The sequence below is a fragment of the Pinus tabuliformis genome, chromosome 2_2, assembly GCF_031772625.1.
Source record: "Pinus tabuliformis cultivar Carrire ecotype Pingquan chromosome 2_2, CPIR1, whole genome shotgun sequence".
NCBI lineage: Eukaryota > Viridiplantae > Streptophyta > Pinopsida > Pinales > Pinaceae > Pinus > Pinus tabuliformis.
In genome coordinates, this window is record NC_142300.1 from 480,870,631 (window position 1) to 480,896,407 (window position 25,777).

A 25,777-nucleotide genomic window follows, 5' to 3' on the forward strand; every position below is an offset into this window, starting at 1 on the left:
TGTCAAGTAATGAACCATTCTATGGACCAACCACCATCTGTCAGGTATTTTACTTTCGGTTATCCATCAGTTGCTAGGATGGAGTTTTGGATACTAAATGTGTTCAAAACTTGACTAAACAACTTGACGTTACTAACACACAAGAATTGTTGTTTCAAACACTGGGGCTTCCAGTCTAAGAACCACCGACCCTTTTTATAACCATAATTGAAACATTTCAGAGGTGCAAACTCAATAATCATCAAACTATCAGTTGCCATTCAGGCATAGACAAGTCACCACGTCCCTCCTTAGCACAGGTCAAAATTTGTTCATCTGGTTCAATCTTTGTCTTGGAGCTTTCTCATCTTCACAAAGCAGCATTTGTTAGAGAGGTCAATTCCAACAAAATTACACTCACATATTGAGTTGACCAAACTCAATATGTTTAAAATGAAAACTTCAAAATTTGAGATCAAAACAAGATTGCAACATAAACATTTGATGCAAAGATCTCTTCCTCGCCAAAGCAACTTGAGATCTGCCTCCGATTTTAACACTTTGGACATACATCATTGGCCACTTGAAACTCCTCCGCTCGAGATCTCAAATCCGATTTGCCTCCAATTTTAATACTTTTGACATATATCATTGGCCACTAGAAACTCCTTTGCCTGAGATCTCAAATCCAGATCTTTGCAGCAACATGATTTTACGGATTTATAATATAATAATGCACACAACTTTGACAAAAAGATCCAAGCGTGAATTTAACTCCTTTGTAAGGTATGCACAAATAAGCACAAATAAAACTTTACAGATAACCAGATAATGGAAGGATCTGTCAATGCTTGAAGAAGCTGTAAATAAACAAACATATCTATACACAACATCACAAAAAGAAATTCACACACTAAAAATAATCTCTCACATCTATGCTAATATGTACATAAATAATAACACTCAAGTTCTCTCACATATTCTTGCCCCTCCCTTGAGGGAGTCAAGTCAGTACTAGCTCTGATACCATGTTAGAAAAATAGAAGAGAGCTAAGAGAGATTATACACACAAAAAATAACGTACTCTCTTTTATTAATCACATAAAGTAGTTACATATATAAGAACTATATCACCGATTTCTAGATGATAAGATCTGAAGAAGGTAGGTCTATGACTCATAGAAAACTCACACACATAGGGAAATAACAACTTCTAGATTGACTCCTTGGGATAAACAATTACAATCCATACACATTGGAAACAACCACATCTAGAATAACACCTCGGAATACTAACTGACAACTTGTAATACACATGGAAGACATGACATGGAAGCGTTAATTCCAACACATATTTAGTTTGGGATAGAGACACTTCTACTTTCATATTTATTGTATATGTTGTTACATAGGTTAATTAATTCTATGTTATTTAATTCGTGATAGTGTATGACACACCAATATTTATTTTGAAGCTTTTATGAAGTGTGTATTCTTTCTTCACGAAATTATTTCGTTTCTGCAGTGTGATTTTTTATTTCTTCAAGTTGAATTTTCATTCTACAAGAGTATTTTAAATTCTTGCAAGTGTATTCAATGACATATTTTCTTTCCTATTTCACCTGGATGTTACATGTATCAACACAGAAAATGAAGGCAACTTTGAAATAAAAAGACTTACACTTGATGATAATTAATGGTTGTGGAAGTAGTAAAACTGACCAAAACATTTTGGCATCGTTTTCAGGGAAGGCTGTCAATTCATACAGTCAGCCAACACTTTCTTTTGATTATTTTTCTAGAGTGCTTTTAATTTTATAGGTGTTGGGCGTGACGAGAGGTAAGAACTTGCACATCACTCTAACACACTTGAGTAGGCTCACCACTGTAATAGTTAGAACACTTAGGGTGTCTAAATTTTTCTTTGGATATCCTTTTGATAGAGTCTCCTCAGTTTTATGGGCGTTGGGCGATAAGATGAGAGGTAAGAACTTGTGCATCACTCTAACACACTTGAGCGGGCTCAAAATTGTGGTAATTGAGGCACTTAGGGTGTAAATATAATTACACATAGGGTCCATGTATGAGTGAAGAAGAAACGAAATGTAGGAACTCTAATAAATCTATAAGTAAAATGGGTCATAAAAAGAACAAGAAAAACATTGATCAAGGGAGAAAAACATTTATCCAAGAATTGATCTCAAAAGCAGAGGTAGAGAAATCAACTCTACATAAGGACGTAAGAAAAGATTCCCACAGAAAGCTTCTACTTCTACATCAAAATTAGGAGTATCTGGTTCCTCTATTTTAGGACCCCATTTTCCTCAAACTAGCCTACAAACTCCCAAATTTGTAGACTCAACTCAGGAACAACAAGGAGAAACTAGTGGCTAGGATTTTGGATTAGAAGGACAAGGGGAAACTAGTGGGAAACATCAAGAACTAGAATTGGAAGAACATTATTTCACTTTCCAATACCCAAACTCAAGGAGTGTAGTAAAACAACCAGCCCTAGAACAATTTGAACAATTATCACAGGAATCCTTATCCACAGAGCATTCGCCCGAACAATATTTAGAAGGGTACTCACCAGAACAAGAATCAGGAGAATTTTCAATGGGAGACAACAACAAAAACAATAACAATGATAGGACAGATGCCACTATCACCACTTTTGAATTTCCAATAAGTGATATAAGGGGAGAGGATCCCATGAAAAATATCCCTCTATCAACCCTTCCATCTTTCCAAGGACTGACTGTAGAAGATCCTGATACTTTCTTGTTTGAGTTTGATGTTCTATGCAGGAGTTATGATTATACTTCAAATGCTTAGAAGCTAAAACTATTCCCTACCACTCTAAAAGGAGCAGCATTAAGATGGTTTATGGGACTAGGTTTTGCCACTATCCAGACATGGGGAGATATGAAGACTACGTTTCTAGAAAAATACCAGGACTATTTCTAGACCAGAGATTTAAGAGAGGAGATATTCATAATGACACATAAGGAAGAATAAAAATTGGAATATTATGTGGAACACTTCCATTATAATCTACAGAGATCCAAACATAGTGATCTAGATTCAGAAATTTTGAAGATAATATTTATACGAGGAATGAGAGATGACTGCCTCAACATGTTGAACCTATTGGGAAAAGGAGATATATCCCAGAAGCCATTTGATGAGATAATAAAACTTTTCTTAAGGTGTTCACGAGGATTGTCATGGGGGAGAAGTATGGCATGAGATGCCTCTGTTATAATAACTAAATATGCAAAAGATTTGGTTGTGTTCTTCCCAAAATGTAAAGAGAAACATTCCTTTGAAGAAATGTAGAGGCAACAAGATCAACTTGTGCAATATTTGTGACCTAGAGCATTATATAGGCTACTGTCCATAGCTTACCAAACTGAAAGTGACACTCAAGCAATTAAGAAAGGAGGTTCAATATTCTTACTTTATTGGGTCCAGGAGGCCTTAGCAACCACGAGCACCAGGTGTGTCTCAATATTTTTCTTTTAATCCATGGAATAATGTATATAATGCTCAACAATTTCCATGGCAGTATTCCACTCCTCCTCCAGCTCAATTTCCTTCACCATGGAACCAATGGTCTCCTTCTCCACCTTTTCAGTATCCTCCATCTCAGTTGTATTCTTGGCCTAAGAATTGGAGGGGAAACTCTATAGGTCCAGTCCGTCCTTCATTACCAGTACACCAGCGATTGTGGCTGCAACCTCTCTCGTCTATTACTACTGCTCCTCCCATACAACCCCGACTACCTGTATAGTCTAACCCTAACCCAAATAATAAGGCATCCTAGAATATGGAATCCCCTATTATTATTGAAGAGGAAAGTGAATCACTAAGGGATGATATTGTCGATCTCGATGAGACTATTACACCTATAACAACTAATGCAAATAATGTTGATATGCCTATGAAAACAATCCAACTGTTACGGTAACCAAGGATCCCCCATATCCATAAAGAATAGCTGAAGCTAGGATGATTCCATAACCCAAATCTGATTTTCTGAAGGAGTTAAATAATTTACACATAAGGATTCCCTTGCTACAATCCATTAAGGATTACCCATCTATGCAAAAATAGTAAGAGACCTATGTATTAAGAAACCTGGAAGGAAGCCCAAAGACCTTGTTACCATCCATGTGATGGGAAAATTGTCAAAACTGATGTCTGTTCAACCTCTTTTGACTAAATATAATGATCCAGAGAATCCTACAGTCACTATTTATATTGATGAAAAGCCCATTTTGAATATATTAACTGATTTAGGGGCAACAATCAATGTAATGAATAAGGAGGTATTCACCACTTTAGGATTACATGGGTTGAGACAAACACCTACAATACTAGAACTAGTAGATAGGTCATGTGTTAAACTTGAAGGAATGGTAGAGGACATAGTGATCAGAGTGGATTCCTAGAGGTATCTAGCAGACTTTCTGTTATAGACATTTTTGTGCCTTACGGCATGAAGCATGAAATGTCAATAATCTAAGGGATCCAAAGTCCCTAAACATGTTGTTCCTACCCCTAGAGGAACAAGGTCAGCAAACCACAGCACTAAATATCAGTTCTCCACCTGAAAACACTCAAAAACAAGCAAATTCTGGATCATGTCAACTGCTCCACTGAGCATCTGCGCTGAATGTCAACTGCTCCACTCTGTACCTGCGCTGAATGTCAACTTTAATGAAGGCTACCTGCGCTGGGCGAGATTGGCCAAGTGGCACAGTCATTCCTCAAGGTGTCAATGCCCAGGAAGCTTCCAAAATGACACTTGGATCAGGGAATTCGCCTAGTGATGAGTAAGAGGATCTAGATCTCCAAGTGGAAGCAAGAACCTCCAAGTGGACTCAAGAACTGAAGAATAACTGAAGTGGGAGAGGACACTAGTCAGCTTCATGCCAGCCTCAAGCTGACTCATCCTTTCTCCAAATCTCCTATATATAGAGCTCTCTCATGAGGTCTAGGGAGGCTGGAATCTTGTGAATGTAAGGAAGTGCTGTTGGTTTGAGTATAGAACTATTGGGTGATTTGCTTGAAGGAGGTGAAGAGGAGATTTCTTTCTGCTGGGAGGTGATGCTGGATTGGGCCTTTTATGGTTGTATTACTTCCTGAACTTTACTTCTTCCATTAATAAAGCATTTGAGGTTCTTCTATATGCATGTGTCTCAATGGCGTATTGATACTCGTATATTTGATTTATTCTAATCCTTGAATCAATTATGAATGTATGCTTCTTGTAGTTTCCCTCTCTTGCCATTTTGCAGGATCTTGGTGTAGCTGGGCTAGTGAAAGAGCAAGGAGCTGGGATCAAGCAGCAAAGAGAGAAGACTGGATCAATCATTAGCGGAAGACAACGGTTAGTGGATCTCTTTCTCCCCTCTCTTACATCTCATAAAGAAGTAATCTCGAATAGCTTTGCTTTAATTGTTGCTGAGGTACTATCACCCTTAGAGTGGGATAGGGTCATTCTGTATTGGATACTTTTCCCAACAACAAATTGGCGACTCCACTGGGGATCGTATCTTGTTGGTTGTTTGTGTTTTTTGCTATTCATTTCATAAACACAGAGAGTACCGAATCGAACTGCATTTGGATCTTTCAAATGCAAAGTAGAGGGCAGCTACTCTAGCTCAGTTTCTGGGCAAGTTTATGATTTGAAGAGCTGATCCACAAGGACTCTAAATAGCTCTTAGTGATAGCTTTTCATCCTCCTTTTCATCCCTTAGTGTGTATTTGACTGATAGCTTCTGATTTGGCCAAAAACTGTGAATTTTTGAGCAATCTGTGACCCGGAAACCAAGAGAAATGAAAGTTTCGTTCTTCAGTGCAGGCTGTGTGAAGGTTGTCTGCATTTCAGCGCAGTTCCCGAAGGGGCTACCTACGCTGAATGTCAAAGTGACAGTGCACTACCTGCGCTGAACCAGTCTTGCCTTGTGCTACTGGGGTTTCCTACTGTTTCTTGCCCTATTTTCACCCTTGTTTTTGCAGCCTGTTACCAGTTAATGTACCTATCTGAAACCAACTTTCCTTGCCACTATTCCGCCTCGGTTGTATAAAGAAACTGTATTTGTTCTTTGTGTATTTCTTCCATCATTTGCAGTTTCCCACAACGAAAGTGAACTAGTCTTGCTATGGCCTCTTAGATCTAGACCTGTGATAAAGGGTCGTTTTGATCTTAAGAGTTAGTTTGTTTGCTGTTCATAGCTGATTGAGCTTTTGCTTTCGTCATATGGTTTGAATTTATATATTTCTAGTGTCGAAACAAGTAAATCTTAAGGTGTCTTTTTATTTTGGACAAGCTTGTTTACTTTCATTTGAAATTGAATTCAAAGTTATACAACAGCTTTCTTTTTGTATCGCACAAACATTAAGAAAGAGAAAAGAAATACTTGCATTGTGCATGTGCATTATGACAGTTTGCATGTTGATTTAGGAAAAAGTGCATTAGTGTGTGCTCTATGATCTGTGTGAAAAGATGTTGTCTTTCTTTTCCCTCAGTAGTTAAGATTTTCATAAGTCGAAAAGATTGAAAAAGCTTGCTTCTCATCTTAGACTGCATTTAGGAATTTGTATCAAAACATCTCGTGGTGAACCCTGAAAGGAAAACTTTAAAAAGATCAACTTAAAATATATTGAATGAACCTAACAACGCTTTGAAACATAACGCAAACACATAGAGGTCTAAGCTAGAGACGTGTTTTGGCGTCGTTAAACGTAGTGACTGTCGATCTCGACGAAGGTGGGTGATTCCTCCTGAGAGTCGGTGGCACTAATACGGACTTGTGCTCCCACGTACCGTCGCGTATATATTGGGAGACCCCTATAGGCATATATCTTTTATCCATAGGAAGCCGTGTCGGCCGCCCTACTGATCGCAATGCAGTGAACACAGCATTCACGAAGATCGACCACCCGTACCGTAAAACGTATTCTGTGGTTTTGCGAAAGGTTTGGCACACCCTCTGCCTAGATCTCCAGAGCAGTTTCTTTTGGCCTTTTTCAAACTCTATAACTGAAAAAGTCCAACTGAGCATTTGTCACTTCGGGCTCGTTAATACATCGAAGGAGACTAGAGTCATCTTTAGCTTTTTCTCGACTCTTAAAAAGTGAAAAAGCAAGTTGTGTCTAAAAGCGTCTAATAACATTCATTCAATATTTTGGTTGATCGAGTAATCCGCAATCGTGGAAGAAATTCAATTGAAACCCCGTCGTTCGCGGAGGCTTACGAGTCAACCGTCTTTGTCTCTGGAATCGAAAACGGTACGGACAAAGCAAACTCGTTTAACCGGTTCAAAATCTCCTATAAAAGTTAGAACAAGTGTTCCAACTGCATCTGAGGTTTCGGTTACTCCTAACATTTCTGGAAACCCTGCCTCTATAGAAGAAGTTCAACAGCCACAGAAGGACAGTAATACTGATCCTAGTCTAGGGGCAAACACTTATGTAACTGAACCAGTTCCATCCGTAACCGGTCCAGAAAGTTTTGTTCCTCAAACAACTATCGCTATCGAAGCAACCACTTCTTCGGCACCAGAAATATTTTACGGACCTGACGGTCTTCCTCTTCCACCGGGTTTGATTGCGATAGAGGAAATTGCAGAGGATCCGCAAGCAAGTACTCCAACTCATTTTGGAGTCGGGGTCACTCTATTTCCTTCATCAGAAGTTAATCCACCACAAGTGGAAGTTCCTGTAGAATCGCTAGGCAATCTATTGGATAGACTTAAAATGTCTGAACAACCATCATCATCTAGGACTATGTCAAATGACACAGCGACAACAGAAGCCCTTGTCGTCACTCCGACGATGTTTGCCGGCATACCAGCTGTCCCAACTAGCTCACAACAGCTAGAAGGAGTCCACCCAGGGACTATTTCGACAGTATGGTCTGTTCCAGTTTGTTCATCCGGAGTAATACCCGGCAACTCTTATGTTGAAACTCGCCAACTTGACCCATTTGGAGGTCAATCTGGGCAATCAATCCCCTTGAGTTCTGGATTGATACCGTATGGGGGGCAGTATGCCCTTTCATTACCCCCTCCGGGAGGGTACCCATACGTGAGTTCACAACAATGTTCAGGTTATACTGGAATTGCGTCAAGTAGTTGGGTACCTATGCTGCCCCAACAACCAAGGGTTGTATATTCTATGCAACAATGTGTACTTATGACGAACATCCCAACCACACCGGCTATTGTAACAGTGTCACAAGTTCAAGCGATACCTGTTGCATGTCAACCTCAGATTTCTCAGGTTGTAATGCAACAGCCACTTGACCATGGGTCGCAACCACAATCACCAACTGGTGGGGCGACACAGGTAAAACGGGTACAATTACCCCACAACTTGGTCCAACGGTTAGCATAGCACAACAAAACATGGCTTCACAACCATGGCTTGTGCAATACCAGCAACCGCAATTCCAGCAAGTGTACCAAGGTTCTGAGCAGCAAATCTTTGCGAACAGTGGACAACCGTATATCCAAAACGGTCAAAACCAACCACTTTACAGTGGTCAAGTCCACCAACCGTATCAATCATACCAACATCAATTACATTATGCTGGTATGCAAAGACCCACTGCTCAAGCGATTCCATCGTACCCTGGTTACGCTTCGCCTAACCTGAATCAACAGTTACCATTCGTGGCAACTTTAGAGTTACCCGATCTACACCGGTTAACCAACGATCCGATTGCTTATGCCCCTTGGTGGCCAGCGATTCCTCATAAACTTCCATCTGACATTCCTAAATTCAATGGAAATCCAGGTGAAGACCCATCGAATCACGTGATGACTTTTCATCTGTGGTGTTCGTCGAACACCCTAAACAACGATTCGATAAGGCTTTGCCTTTTTCAGAGGACATTGACAGGTCCAGCGACTAAATGGTATATTGAATTGCCAAGAGCCTCTTTCGACAATTTTAGTTCCCTAGCCACGACTTTCTTGACCCATTTTCAATTACCGATAAGGTATGAAACGGGAACGGAAATATTAACCAACTTCAAGCAGACAACTGCCACCCATATATCTGATCATATACATGAGTGGCGTCGTCGTCGTAGGATGGTGAAAACGTACGTTCCCGATCAGCTATTAGCTGAATGGTTTATAAAGTCGTTACTTCCGGCTATTACGGAAGATGTGGCCAAGGGGGGAGTCGTAACAGAGGAGCAAGTGATTGCTCGTGCACAGTATTTGGACTTAGTTTATACTCAGTCCGGCACACTCTATGACAAAATACCTGACGCCCCTAGACCAGAGTTTTCAATTCCTCCCCCTTCTAAATCAAATAGTGACTCTCATGCCGGTGACGGTGTGATTGGCACGGCAAACGCGAAATCGATAAAGGCTTCGTCAAAGAAAGCCCGTAAGAATTCGGATCAAAATGCAAAAGAAGAAATTCTTGCTTCAGAAGTAAATGCCATATCGGAAGATAAAGGCAAAGAAACCAATCAACCAGGAAGCAAGAAGAAACAAAACAAAGGGAAGAAGAAAAAACAAGGTGAATCATCACCTCGAAAAAATTCTTCAAACCCTCCTGGGAAAGGGAAACAAAATTATCCATGTCAAATATGTGATGATGAGGATCATTACACAAAGAATTGCCCATTCAAAGCTGAGTTAAAGAGGTTCTTTAAAAGTTCCCAAACCTCAGCTGTGTTAACTGATCCATTTCCCAACCCAGGTCAAAATCTGGTTGATAGTGGAAATGCTTCCCCGTCGCAAGTACTTATGTTGTCGGTTTCGAAACAGCAGAATGATGCTTTGATTTCGACAAGGAACAAAGATTATGGGAATCCTCAGCTGTCGAACGAAAAAGGTAAAGATCAACCAAGTAGTTCGACAACAACTTCGACAGAAGTTGTAACGCTCACCATCCCTGAATCAACAATAAAACCGCCAAAGGGTGTAGTACACAAGTCGACATTTAACCCTCGTGCCAGAGCGGCGCAGCATTATAATATAGTGGAAGATTTGGCCCAATCGCCATCCGCTATGTCGACTCTTGAAGTACTACAAAATTGTCCATCCCAAAGGCAGGCATTGTTATCAGCAATTGGTGGGGTTGATCCCAAGGATTCCAATCTTGTATCCTTTGATCACAAGGGATATGATCCTCAGTTACCAGCTCAGCTAGCTTTCCTTATTCAAGTGAAAGCACTCAACAAAACTGTTCACAGAACAATAATTGATGAGGGAGCCTCGACATGTATTATGTCGATGAGTTGCTGGAAAACTTTAGGATCTCCAACCTTGTCGCGATTTTCGACGACATTAAAAGCTTTCGACGGAAGGACTTATACCCCGTACGGTATCCTTAATAACTTGAAAGTTGAACTAGAGGGAAAAACAGTAGAAATTGATGTAGAAGTCATTGATGGAAATCTTGACTATAACATCCTACTGGGTAGACCATGGATTTATGCCATGGCAGCTGTCGTGTCGACTTATTTTAGGAAGATTGCATTCCCATTTGAAGGAGGGATTACGATCGTCGACCAACAGAATTTCCTCCCTAATGGTTCACAAGTTACAGGAAGCATTCCCATGATCCATGAGAGCAACCATTCAATTCAAGATATCAGAGTAGGATTATTGAAAGACCCCACATTGATGGGAACTTTCGCGCTACCACCTCCTATTTATATAGGAAATGTACCGTTTGTAGCAACCTGCAACATGATATCTTCCACGAAGGTCGACATGGATCGTTCAATGGTTTTGCCCCCAAGCCCTTTAGAAATATTGTAGCAATCAATGTTTCAAGCATGGGAGGCGAACCCAAATCAACGCTCATCAAGCGTTTGGGTAGATAGGTCTAGAGAATATGGAACCCCATTAGATCCTTGGTCGAAAGTACATGGGACTGACGAAGGAATATTACAATCAATGATGATTGAGGGGGCACCATGGAATGATCACCACCATCATTCCCTTCTTCCGGAATACGAAGAAGATACTCAAAGTGACCTTTATCACCCTTCAGTTTTTGAATTCCTAACAAATACTGTAAACACGGTGGATTCCGAGCGAAACCTATCCAATATTGAAGAGACTATAGCCATAAATATCTCGACTAAAACAGATATTGTAGAGAATATTTATGTCGGCAAAGGTTGTTCCCCTTCAGAACTGGAAATATATAACGCTCTTTTTCGCGAATTTAGAGATGTCTTTGCTTGGTCATACGATGAAATGCCAGGCATTGACTCGAGTATCGTTGAACATGAAATTAAAATGTATCCTGATGTCAAACCAGTAAGACAACGGCTTCGACAGGTACACCCCAAGAAAGCCGCTGCCATTAAGGCAGAAGTTGAAAAACTCCTCCATGCTGGATTCATCTACCCGGTTCCTCTAACCGATTGGGTATCGAATATTGTCCCTGTTATGAAAAAACAAGGGACGATGCGTCGATTATAGGGATGTAAACCAAGCTTGTCCGAAGGACAACTACCCTACACCCTTCATTGACCAGATAATTGATGAATGTGCCGGATGTGAAATCTTTTCATTCATGGATGGATTTTCCGGGTATAATCAAATAAATATCCGCCCACAGGACCAGTCAAAGACTGCATTTATTTGTCCGTGGGGCACATTCGCTTATCGAAAATTACCCTTTGGTTTAAAGAACACACGGGCGACGTTTCAGAGGGCAATGAATTATGCCTTCCATGACATCAAGAACATTGTTCAACCTTATCTCGACGATCTTCCGGCTCATTCGCGAAAGCGGACTGATCATCCGCAACATTTAAGAGCGATATTTCTACGTTGCCGACACTACAAGAAAAGACTCAATCCACACAAATGTGTGTTTTGCGTCGGTTCTGGTCGTTTACTTGGCTTTGTAGTCTCTAAGGATGGGATTCGTCTCGACCCCTGTAAGGTTCAGGCAATCATTAATTTGCCTCCACCTTCAAATTTGCTTCAGATTCAGAAACTCCAAGGGAAAGCAAACTTTCTGAGGAGGTTCATTCCAAATTACGCAGAACTTGCTAAGGGTTATACTCGTCTTTTGAAAAAGGATGCACCTTTTGTCTGGGACCATGTGGCGCAAGCTTCCTTTGATGCTCTGAAAGATTGTCTAGTAAAAGCATCATTAATGTACGCCCCGGACTATCAAAGAGATTTTAACCTGTATCTGGCTGCAGCGGATACGACCATTGCAATGGTTTTAGTTCAAGAAGTCGATGGAATTGAACATCCTATCTATTATTTAAGTAAAAACTTAAACGATACAGAAAGTAAATATTCTTATGTTGAAAAACTAGTGCTTGCAGCTGTTCAAGCGATTCAAAGGTTTCGACATTATGTCCTCTTTCGGAAAACTACCATCTTGTCAGATTGCAACCCCATGACTTATATACTGTCGCGACAGTTGCTGGGGGGCAAATATTCAAAATGGATAGCGATCCTTCAAGAGTTTGATCTGGAATTTGTGAAATCCAAATCAAAGAAAGCTCTAGTTTTCGCAGAATTATTGTGTGATCTACCATCGTCGTCCAACGATGAAACATCGGAAGAGTCAATCGTGGACGAAAATTTGTTTCTGAGTGGTATGGAGATATCATAGTTTATCTCCAAACCCAAAAGTTCAGGCCTAACACCTCTCGCTCCGTACAAAAACGTGTACGATACCAAGCAAAAGACTACATGATCGTCGGTGATACACTTTACCGTCGTGGTGTCGATACAGTTCTGAGGAGGTGCCTTACCCATGAGGAGGCCGAAAAAGCCCTGAATGAGTGTCATTCAGGCGCATGTGGGGGGCATCAATCTGGATATGCAACAGCACAAAAAATCTTACGAGCAGGATACTTCTGGCCAACCATGTTCAAAGATTGCATAACCGCAGTCAGAAGTTGCCACGCTTGTCAAATTTTTGATAGCAAAACCAGACGACCACCCGCACCTTTACAGCCAATAGTTGTTGTTGGGCCCTTCGCCAAGTGGGGCATCGATTTCATGCAATGTAACCCCACCTCGACCGGGGGGCATGGGTATATTATAGTCGCTGTTGACTATTTTACCAAATGGGCCGAGGCGATGCCTACATTGGATAACACTGGTGAAACAGCTGCCCTTTTCTTTTTCAATCATGTAGTCGCCAGGTTCGGCGTACCACAGGCTATAGTTACAGATCATGGGTCGCATTTTCGCAATCACATGATGGTCGAATTAGCTGCCAAGCTAGGGCTATCTCACGACAGCTCTACCCCCTATTATCCGCAAGCCAACGGACAAGTTGAGGCAATCAACAAGGTCCTGAAGCGTATGTTGCAAAGGATGATTGGGGTTCATAAAAGAAGGTGGCACCTAATCCTGTACTCAGCCTTGTGGGCTTATCGAACGTCGGTGAAGAACGCAACCGGGTTCACACCTTTTCAACTGGTGTATGGCCTGGAAGCAGTCTTACCAATCTAGTGCGAAATTTCTTCGCTTAAACTCGCAATCGATCTTCTCCCCGGAACTTCAGAAGAAGAGGCTCGTTTCTTGGAATTAATCCAGTTGGATGAAACCCGTCGTGATGCCGCTTTGGCTAACGAGGCCCATAAGAAACGAGTCAAGGCTCAGTTTGACAAAAATGTCAAACCCCGTGTCTTCTCAGAAGGTGATTTGGTCTTGCTTTATGACCAAGAATCCGATAAATTGGGAGCAGGTAAATTCAAGTCCTTATGGATGGGCCCCTATATTGTTAATGTTGGCATTATGAGACAAGTGTTGTCCTTGATGGCAAAACTCACTGATGACAAATCATAGTGCAGAAGGTCAGCAGCAAGGAATTGATGATCAGACTATAAGAAGAAGAGAAAATTCATATACGCAGGTTCATCAAGCCCAAGTCGCGTGTACACACTGGTTGGCTTCAGTAAAAGCGCGTGTATGTGGAAAACTTATTTTTGGTCCATGGCGGTTATTCCTTGGAAGTTGTGCCTATGGTTTCGGACCATGGTGTCTCGACGGACGTGTCGATCCCTAGTTTTGAGGATGATGGTATTGGATTTCTATGGTTTTGGCTCTTGGTATTGAACAAGGCCTAAGGCTATATAAGGAGAAGGAAATCATTAGGCAAGGGCATCTGAAAAAGTCTTGAATATCTGATGAAGTATTAGATCCAGTATGCAGGTTATTGGTTGATGATGTATTGCTTGATCTGAGCTAAGGAGAGATCTCATCGGTTGATGGAGAACAAGATCTAAGGAGAGATCGGGATCAAATGGTTTGAAATGAACTATCTTTATATGGTTGATTATGCGTGTTTCTAGATCTGCATACTGACGCAATGTTATATTCTGGGTATAACTGATATCTGGTACAGCTGCAAGTTATGAAAAGTTATTTTTAGATCTGTACGCAGGTTGTCTTCGGTAAAACCGCGTGTATACGCGGGTTGCTCTCATTGAAGTAGCGTGTATCTTTTGAAGCTTGATTTTTGGGTTTGCAGTTGGGTCTGGCTGTTATTGCAGAGTTCTGTAGTCTGCTCTGTGTTCTGGTGACTGGGTTTGACAGGGTTTCAGTGGTTCAGTAATTCAAAGATTGATGATGCTAGTATTGGTTGTTTTATGCTTCAATGATTTGTGAATGAATCATGGTCTTCAGATTGTAATGTTGTGCCTCAGGAGTATCCAGTCTGAAAATTAATGAAAAGTGGTACCTGAAGGAAAGAAGATTGTAGGCCAGCACCTACGTACTAGTATCTTAGCTAGTACAAGAGCAAAGGGGGTTGGAGCTCCCTTCCAAGGAAGTTTGGAGAACGAGAGAAGGTTGAAGCCTTCTGCAGGTTGTAGCTTGCGTACTGGTATAAGGCTGCACCAGTACAAAAGATTGTAAACTGAAGTTCTTATTAAAGAAAGATAGAGACGGCTTGCAGCAGGTGGTTTTCACCCACATTGGGTTTCCACCTTATATCATGGTGTTCATGTGTGTGGCTTTTGTGTGATGATCTGTTCTGCTATACTGCATCTGTTTACTCTTAATATGATGAATAATGTCCTGATGCATTTAACTGAAGACAAACTAACAGAATTATAAGATTTATGGTTATACGCTGGTTTCTTTAGACACAGTAGCGTGTACACGCTGGTTCACTTAACTGAAGTAGCGTATATGTTTCTGAGCATTGAAAAAAATATTATTGATCTGATAATACTGATTCACCCCCCCTCTCAGTATTATTTCCAACAATTGGTATCAGAGCCAGGTCCTTCAGAGAAGCTTGATCGCTTGAAGGTAGATCATTCATCATGAGCAACTACGAGAGAGAAGCATCAATCAGGCCACCGGTTTTTGATGGGACAAACTTCAATTATTGGAAGGTAAGAGTTACTGCCTATCTTCAATCTCTTGGTACAGAAGTTTGGGACATCGTAGAGACAGGCTACACTTTTCCTTCAGCTACTCCTACAGATGCAGCCGAGAAAAAGAAATATGAAACAAATGCAAAAGCAGTCAATACTCTATTGGGATGTATATCTCAAACAGAATTCATGAAGGTAATGCACTATAAATCTACAAAAGAAATATGGGACAAAATTGTCACAAGCTATGAAGGAGACGAACAGGTAAAGTGTGCTAAACTTCAAACTCTCAGGATTAAGTATGAGACTCTCAGAATGTATAATGATGAAAGTGTGGCTAACTATTTCCTTAGGGTAGATGAGATTGTTAATTGCATGAAAAACTTGGGTGAAGAAATAAAAGAGGCTATTGTGGTTGAAAAGGTTCTAAGATCTTTGTCCCCCAAGTTTGAATCTAAAGTGTCTGCCATAGAAGAAAAGGAAAATCTGCAAATTCTTACTATGTCTCAGCTTCACGGGATTCTAACCACTTATGAAATGAGAAAGGGAGGTCCATCAGACAGAAGAGAAGCTGCCTTCAAAGCTTCAGGCAAAGAAGAGTATTATGAAGCAAGTCGCGTGCCAGAAGATGAAGAAGAGGAATCAAATTTTGTCAGAAATCTTCAAAGGGGTTCTGGAAGGTTCAGAGGTAAGTTACCTTTTAAATGCTTTACTTGTGGAAGAGTAGGTCATTATGCTGCCAGATGTCCTCACAAAAATAAGAATGACAAGGGAAAGGAACCTGTTAAATGGAACAAGAAACAAAATGAAAAGAAGAAAAGTTATTACACTCATGAAGATAGTGATGGTCTTTCAAATAGTGATGAAGATGAACAAGATAATAGATATAAATTGTTAATGGCTTTTGAAGATGATGACTATATGGATGCTATAGATGTAGAAGGCTTTTGTGAAGAAATGAAAGATCTCAAAGTTTGCTTAGAAGAGAAGAGTGCTATTATTGATTCTCTACAATGTCAACTAGCTGAAAAGGAAAAACATCTTGAAAAATTGGAATGTGAGATTGTTTGTCTTAGAAAGGAGATTGAGAAAACAAAAGCGATTAATCTTAAATTTGTTAAAGGATCTGAAACCTTGGATGAGATTATCAATGTACAGCGATCTCCTCTGATCAAGACAGGTCTTGGATATAATGGAGAAACATCTCAAGCCTCTACCTCTAAAAGCTATCTTGATGCAGCAAGGAGAAGCGAGCAAAGGCCAAATAAAAGTCATCAGGTGAATCAGGGACAGTTTACCTCAAGAACAAATAAAGACCATCAAGAAATTTGGGGACAAACTGCCTTAAGGACAAACAGAAGCTACAATCAGCCACAGGTAAAATCTTCCCAATTTGCTCCAAGAATAAATAGAAGCTACAATCGGTTGGATGATAGATCTGATTATCGCAGAAGTTTCTTTAATGGCCAATGCTTTTCTTGCCATAACTTCGGTCACAAAGCAGCTCAATGTGTTGCCTACAAGACAATCATGACTAGAGAAGCACAAAAGCAAGGGAGAATGACTGGAACCATGAAAAGGACTTATAACAACTTTTCGGTTCTTGAAAATGAAGTTGAATGCTCTATTTGTAATAAATTTGGTCATGAAGACTCTGAATGCAGGAGCAGGTTCCGGAAGACAACTCAGAAGGAACAAACCTCAAATATCAGAACATGGAGAATAAAGGAACCGCAACCAGAAAGATGTGGGATAGCCTTTTATGCAGAAGGTCAAGAAAGTCTATGGTACATTGACAGCAGATGTTCGAAGCATATGACAGGGGACAAAGAAAAGCTTGAGTCATATACCGCATTAGAAAAGGGGAAGAAAGTTTCTTTTGGAAACGATATCTCTGCAGCCATAAAAGGAAAAGGTGTTGCTCCATTGAAAGAGAAGGTCAAAGCCGGAAATGTTTTGTATGTTGATGGATTGAAGCATAATCTTCTGAGTGTCAGTCAGATGTGCGATCAAGGAACAGAAGTAATATTTAGATCAAATGGATGTTGTGTTCGTGACCTTGATACAGGTAAAACAATGATCAAAGGAAGAAGGACTCCAAATAATCTATACATATTTGAAGAAGGACCACAACAATGCTATTTGAGCAAGAATGATGAACACTGGCTATGGCATCGAAGGTTGGGGCATCTAAGCTTTTCACAAATAAGGAAAGCATGCAAATATCAGGCAGTTCGTGGTCTTCCAGATATCAAAATTCCAGACAACACTATATGCAAATCTTGTCAGTTTGGAAAGCAAACCAGAACTAACTTTCCAGAGAAGAAAGGATCAGCTAGCACGCCTCTTGAGCTAGTACATACAGATACATGTGGTCCATTAAGAAAAAGAACACCTCAAATACTTGATATTATTCATTGACGATTTCTCCAGGTTTGTCTGGTTAGGACTTATGAAGCACAAAGATGAAGCATTCGAAAAATTCAAATCCTTTAAAGCCTTGGTTGAAAATGAATCAGGACACAAAATTAAGTGCCTCATATCTGACAGAGGTGGGGAGTTTACCTCAAACAAATTTTTCGATTTCTGTGAAGAACATGGGATAAGAAGAGAATTCTCTACAGCTAGAACTCCTCAACAAAATGGGGTTGTGGAAAGAATGAACAAAACTATTCAACAAATGGCTCGTGCTATGCTTGATGAATCAGGTACTCCCGCAACTTTCTGGGGTGAAGCTGCACATGCTGCGGTTATTATTCTTAACAAAACAAATGTCCGAGTAAACAACACTCAAACACCTCATGAGCTCTGGAGTGGTGAGACTCCTTCGGTGAAGCACTTCAAAATATTTGGGAGCAAATGTTATATTAAGAATACTGATGAGCAACTTGGCAAACTTGAACCAAGAGAAGATGAAGGCATTCTTCTTGGTTATTCTCCATATAGCAAAGCATACAAGTGCTACAATAAAAGACTTGGCAGAATTGTTGACAGCATTGATGTAGTGGTTGATGAGAAGGGATATATTCCTAGGCAAGTTCATCATGAAGACATTGAAGAAGATGAAGGCTACCCCCAAAGGCAGAATGATGAAGAAGAAGAACCTCAAGAAGAACCAGAGGAGCAGACAAGAATAGAAGAGAAGACTCCATCCAGATATGTTCAAAAGAATCATCCAGAATCTCAGATTGTGGGGCAGAAAGAAGCAGGAATACAAACAAGAAGAAGAATTGCAGAAGCCTCAAGCTATTTGGCATTACTCTCTTCCACTGAACCACAAAATGTGAAAGAAGCATGCAAAGATGAATGTTGGGTCAAAGCAATGGATGAAGAACTTGAGCAGATCGAAAAGAACAACACTTGGGAACTGGTTCCTAGACCAAAAGATAAGAATGTCATAGGGACAAAATGGGTCTTCAAGAATAAATTGAATGAAAATGGAGAAGTAATTAGAAACAAGGCTAGACTTGTTTGTAAAGGGTATGCGCAGCAAGAAGGGATAGATTTTGAGGAGACCTTTGCTCCTGTAGCAAGACTTGAGGCCATCCGAATGTTCCTTGCTCTCTCAAGCTTTCAAAACTTCAAGGTATTTCAAATGGACGTGAAATCAGCCTTTCTGAATGGAGACTTAGAAGAAGAAGTATATGTTGAGCATCCAGATGGTTTCATTCTTGGGAATGATCCAAACCTTGTATGCAGATTGAAAAAGGCTCTTTATGGTCTCAAACAAGCTCCAAGGGCTTGGTATTATCGGTTGGACAAATATCTTCACCAACAAGGTTTTTCAAAAGGATCAGCAGATAGCAATCTCTATATGAAAGTTGAAAATAACAAATTGCTAATACTTGTTGTGTATGTAGATGATATTATCTTTGGTAGCAATGAAGAGGCTATGAGTCAGAACTTTGCCTTGGTTATGCAGAAAGAATTTGAAATGTCATTACTTGGAGAATTGACATACTTTCTTGGATTGCAAATCCAACAAAATGAAGGAGGTATTTTCTTGTCTCAAACCAAGTACCTCAAACAGATCTTGAAGAAGTATGGCATGGAAGATTCAAAGCCAGTTTGTACCCCCATGGTTACAGGATGTAGCCTCAGTGCAAATGATGAATCAGCAGCAGTTCACCAACCCACTTATAGATCCATGATTGGGAGTTTGCTTTATTTGACAGGTACCCGGCCAGATATTATGCATGCAATAGGAATTGTTGGAAGATTTCAAGCCAACCCAAAGGAAAATCATCTTCAGGCAGTCAAAAGAATCTTCAAGTATCTTCAAGGGACCCAAAACTATGGCTTATGGTATCCTAGAGATACAGATCTCACTCTTCATGCTTACACAGATGCAGATTGGGCCGGAAGTGTGGATGATAGGAAAAGCACAAGTGGTGGTGCTTTCTTCATGGGTTCCAGATTAGTATCTTGGTTCAGCAAGAAACAGAGTTCGATTGCTTTATCTATAGCTGAAGCAGAATATGTGGCTGCGGCATCTTGTTGCACACAACTTCTTTGGATGATGCAGACCTTGCAGGATTTTCAAATCACTTGCATGCCACCAGTCTCTATCTTATGTGATAATACAAGTGCAATCAGCATTTCAAAGAATCCAGTCATGCACTCAAAGACCAAGCACATACCAATCAAGTACCATTTTCTTCGGGAACAAGTGCTTGAGCAGAAGGTCAAGCCGGAGTATGTTCCTTCTAAGGAACAAGTTGCTGATATTCTCACAAAACCACTGCCCAGGGAAACTTTTGAATATCTCAGACAAAAGCTGGGAGTAGTTGATGCTTCATCCTGCTGTTGAAGCTTGTCGGTTCTACAGAAAAGTTGGTATACGCAAGTTACGTAAGAGAAATCCGCGTATATACGCCGATTTATGCTGGGAAAGTCGCGTGTATGGTGTACGCGTGCTGCAGGAAGCATATCCACGTGCATACGCTGTTTTATGCAGGAAAAGTCGCGTATATGGAGTTCTGAACAGCAAGGGTAGACTCTAGGTGGAGAAGATCTGAGATGGGTATGCCAGAATTCTTCAGGCACAGTTTCAGGGGGTGCAGCAGGAACAGGTTCAGGGGGAGCAGCTTAAAGTCTCATAAAGCATTGTTGGCATTTAGATGCTTTTGGCTCTAGTACACAACTGTTGTTGGTTTCAGGAGAAGGAGCTCAGAAGGAAATCTTGGTTGCTGATCTAAAAAGATGTGTATCAGATGCTGCTTGTAACTTTCATAAGTCTGGGTCTAGATTTGTTGTCTCTATGTCATGTATCTCTTCTGTGATATCTCTTTTATGGTGTCAAGGTCATGTAACGGCCTATGTTGGTGTCCCCACTATGCCTGGGATGAATGATGTAATTGGTTGGTTCTAATGTACCCCCTCTTGGTTGGGAGTATGGATGTATGTATTGAGTCTTTTGGTGATAGGAAGGTCCTTTATGATGTATAAGTCTTGGTTCGTTTGAAGAACATCTTTTGCAGATCTTGCCTACAGTCAGGGGGAGCATGTTCAGCACAACAGAGCAGAGAAATCAGCATGTACTCAGGGGGAGCTCAGCCCTTTGCCCTTGATGACAAAGGGGGAGAATGATTCTAAGGATCTTGGGGTTGCCATCAAGTCCAAAGGGGGAGATTGTTGGCATTATGAGACAAGTGTTGTCCTTGATGGCAAAACTCACTGATGACAAATCATAGTGCAGAAGGTCAGCAGCAAGGAATTGATGATCAGACTATAAGAAGAAGAGAAAATTCATATACGCAGGTTCATCAAGCCCAAGTCGCGTGTACATGCTGGTTGGCTTCAGTAAAAGCGCGTGTATGTGGAAAACTTATTTTTGGTCCGTGGCGGTTATTCCTTGGAAGTTGTGCCTATGGTTTCGGACCATGGTGTCTCGACGGACGTGTCGATCCCTAGTTTTGAGGATGATGGTATTGGATTTCTATGGTTTTGGCTCTTGGTATTGAACAAGGGCTAAGGCTATATAAGGAGAAGGAAATCATTAGGCAAGGGCATCTGAAAAAGTCTTGAATATCTGATGAAGTATTAGATCCAATATGCAGGTTATTGGTTGATGATGTATTGCTTGACCTGAGCTAAGGACAGATCTCATCGGTTGATGGAGAACAAGATCTAAGGAGAGATCGGGATCAAATGGTTTGAAATGAACTATCTTTATATGGTTGATTATGCATGTTTCTAGATCTGCATACTGACGCAATGTTATATTCTGGGTATAACTGATATCTGGTACAGCTGCAAGTTATGAAAAGTTATTTTTAGATCTGTACGCAGGTTGTCTTCGGTAAAACCGCGTGTATACGCGGGTTGCTCTCATTGAAGTAGCGTGTATCTTTTGAAGCTTGATTTTTGGGTTTGCAGTTGGGTCTGGCTGTTATTGCAGAGTTCTGTAGTCTGCTCTGTGTTCTGGTGACTGGGTTTGACAGGGTTTCAGTGGTTCAGTAATTCAAAGATTGATGATGCTAGTATTGGTTGTTTTATGCTTCAATGATTTGTGAATGAATCATGGTCTTTAGATTTTAATGTTGTGCCTCAGGAGTATCCAGTCTGAAAATTGATGAAAAGTGGTACCTGAAGGAAAGAAGATTGTAGGCCAACACCTACGTACTAGTATCTTAGCTAGTACAAGAGCAAAGGGGGTTGGAGCTCCCTTCCAAGGAAGTTTGGAGAACGAGAGAAGGTTGAAGTCTTCTGCAGGTTGTAGCCTGCGTACTGGTATAAGGCTGCACCAGTACAAAAGATTGTAAACTGAAGTTCTTATTAAAGAAAGATAGAGACGACTTGCAGCAGGTGGTTTTCACCCACATTGGGTTTCCACCTTATATCATGGTGTTCATGTGTGTGGCTTTTGTGTGATGATCTGTTCTGCTATACTGCATCTGTTTACCCTTAATATGATGAATAATGTCTTGATGCATTTAACTGAAGACAAACTAACAGAATTATAAGATTTATGGTTATACTCTAGTTTCTTTAGACACAGTAGCGTGTACACGCTGGTTCACTTAACTGAAGTAGCGTATATGTTTCTGAGCATTGAAAAAAATATTATTGATCTGATAATACTGATTCACCCCCCCTCTCAGTATTATTTCCAACAGTTAAAAGGGTGTTAGCAAAAGGAGCCTACGAGTTAATGGATTACGATGGAATTCCACTGGCACAGCCCCGCAACGGGTTGTATCTCAAGCGTTACTATGCTTAAATAGTAACCTGCATGCTTTTGTTGTATTTTGTTTTCGCTAAAGTATTTGTTCTGGTCGAGTGATCCACCTTTTCCATTTGTTGCAGATGTCGAACCTTCTAGAGACATGTGTTGGATATGCCGACGGAGCGAGTCGTAGTTCGCGGAACCTATCCTCCGCAGCCTGGGCCATTTTTGATCCAAGCGACGAGTTAGTAAGTTTCAGAGGTGTATGTATTGGGCAATCAACGAATAACATCGCTGAGTATAGCGCGTTGATAGAACTACTCTCTGATGCCATCACACGTGGCATACGCCGACTAATTGTCAGGCTAGACTCACAGCTCGTAATACTACAACTCAATGGTATATATTCTATTTGCAATCCAGCTATTTATCGCATGTTCATAAGGTTAAGATCTTGGAAAGATGATTTGATTCAATTCAATATCAACATATTTCAAGAAACTTAAACACATTAACTGACTCATTAGCAAACTATGTGTTAGATAGACATTTGCAACATTTATAAAAAGGACACATCATCAAAGATTGTACATATGGATCACATAAATCAACCAAAATAAAACTCGAAAATCAAAATATATATAAGTTGTTTATATAGTTCATACATAATGTTTTGTAACCAAGACAAAATTGGTCATATGACCTAAAAACTCAAAAAGATGCTAGGGGCCACCCTAGCCTAGTGGTGCTCATGATAGCACGTCACGGCCTGTGCAATCATGCGCAAGAGACGAGTCCATCGTCTAAGTACACCAGTAGTGTGTCGCTGTAGCTGTAAAGGTAACTCATCAATCCTCACATTGGGAATGTCGAGAGTAAGGCTCTCAACCTGCTCCTGCATAGCTGTAAGGGTCTCAGTATCGTCAAGGTCGCGAATAACAGCTCTCCTAGCAGGCTCCATTGCCGGGGCAGCAACTGGCGGTCTCGGACGAACTGCTGGACGAACAGGACCAATATATGCATGCACCCAAGAGTACAATTAAAAGTCTTGATAGAATAAAGCACAGCAACATTATAAATAAGAACAGTAAACAGTAATATGGTCAAGGAGTTTACCAATGGCGCCCCACTGTTCGCCATCCGGTAGCACCAAATCCGGATCACCTCGGAAATCCATACCCACATATGGATACTCAGAAAACGCCATCTCCTGGCGCTCGAACCACCTGAAGAAGGCCTCAGTAAAAGTAATCTGAGGTTGACCAGCATGCCTAGACATGTGATCAACCCACCTCTGCATGCGTGGCTCGGTCGGAAAAGGCAAGTCGAGTATGATGTACTGAGGCTGCATCAGTGGGATTTTCTCCAAGGCAAAGGCAGTCAGAATAGAACCAAATCCAAAGTTCTTCAGCTTCCCGTCCTTTACCTTGGTCAATTGACTTTTCATCTGAACAAGTACTGCATCACACCAGTTGAATACTTTCGGTTGGAGACACTCCAAGGCGTGTTGCATATAAGATCTGTTGGCAACATGTAGAGCTGCGCTACCAGCCATCCTACCAATAGTGTACAGAATGGACCTGAGAGCCCGATCAGTAATCTCACGGATAACAATCTTGTCGTCTCTGCTCGGCTGAGAACCTTCCCTGCAATACTGGCGGACATAATCTCTGGTGGAATCAGTCCCCCGGGCCGTACCTGACAAGGAAATGAGGGCACCTCGTCTTGACAACCCAGTCAAGAAGTACATGTCCTCTATGGTCAAGGGGATGGACTTTCCCCTAATCTGGAATACTTGGTTAACAGGATCCCAAGCATCAAGCATATACTGCAGCAAAGAAATCTGTGCTCTCATGCTAGAGATACGGAAGAACTTCAGCAGGCCACAGTTCCGCAGCGCGTTCACTGTGACCGGGTCATGGAGGGCAATCATGTCCTCCTCTTCATGTTCTCGTTCTCGCCATGTAAGGGACATTTTGTTCAAAGTTCCCTGCAAAGCACACAAAGAAGGAGTAAGTTTCTCATTTTGATGAAAAACTGGCGAAAAATCATCAAAAAATGACCTGAAAACTCAGTTTTCTGAGCCCAGCGCAGGCAGAGAGTGTCCCTCCTGCGCTGAAGGTCAGGCTGCCTTAAGGCAACTTGACATTCAGTGCAGGTTTCGAAAGGGGAACCTGCGCTGAAGCTAGGGCGTTTTTGCAAAACCCCTGGGGCTCAGAAACACTGAAAAACAGGCCTAAAACAGGAAAATGAAACCATGAAAAGAAAGAGCTAGGGTTTAGCTCCTACCTGGTCCAGACGGCGCTGAAAATCGTCCGCAGAATCTCCCGAAATCAGCTGGTGAAAATCAAAGGGGAAGAGGCACCTCCAGAGCTCCAACAAACCAAATGCAAATGAAATGGTAAATGAGAGGTAAAAACACCTTTTAATGGCTTTTTACGTTGTTCAAAGTGAAATATTAGGGTTATAATCTCATTTTCATGCAAATATTATTCATTTCTAACAAAGTTTGTTGCAGCAATTGAAAATGCAGTACTATACTTGAAAAGAGAAAAGCTAGTAATGGTGAAAAATCAAAATTTGACCATATAATCGAGCAGTTTTACCGCGGAATTTATGCTCGTTAAAAAATAGAAAAGCGAGATCCGAGCAGTTTTAATACATAGTTCATGCTCGTTAAAAAATAAACATAAGATTGAGCAAGAGTTTCCTCCAGAGTTTAAGCTCATTAAAAAATGAACCTATTCCGGTAAATAACCATTGTGATCGTAAATTTATTAGCCATAAAAAGCCTTGGTCGTGTTTGCACCTGCCACCTCCATTTCATTTGGCCAATCGTTCACCTCCATATGATTGTTTACCCATTTTGAGGAACAGCTGCGAAGAGTGATTTCACCTAGCCATCCTTGTGACACTGCCGTGATTGGAAATTCCAACCTGTACCTGGAATCTGCTGCTATCCATGTTTATCACTCGTTCCTCAAAAGACGAGTCTTCTTTGAGCTCTTTTCATCTGACTCGTAAAATATGAAAAGTTTGCCGAGTTTTGGCCTTCCAGCTCGTTAAAGTGACCGGAAGAGCTATCCCTCCTCTAGATTTTAATCTTTTTGGACCTGAGGAATTATTGCACAAAAAGGTCGAGCGCTTGTTTTATTCGGCTCGTTAAAATTATCGAAAACTCATCCCTTCTGTATTGTTTTATACTTTTTCGGACTTAAGGGATTAGATGACGAAAAAGGAATTTTGGAGTTAACTTTCTGTACCTTTTCAGACTCTCTAAA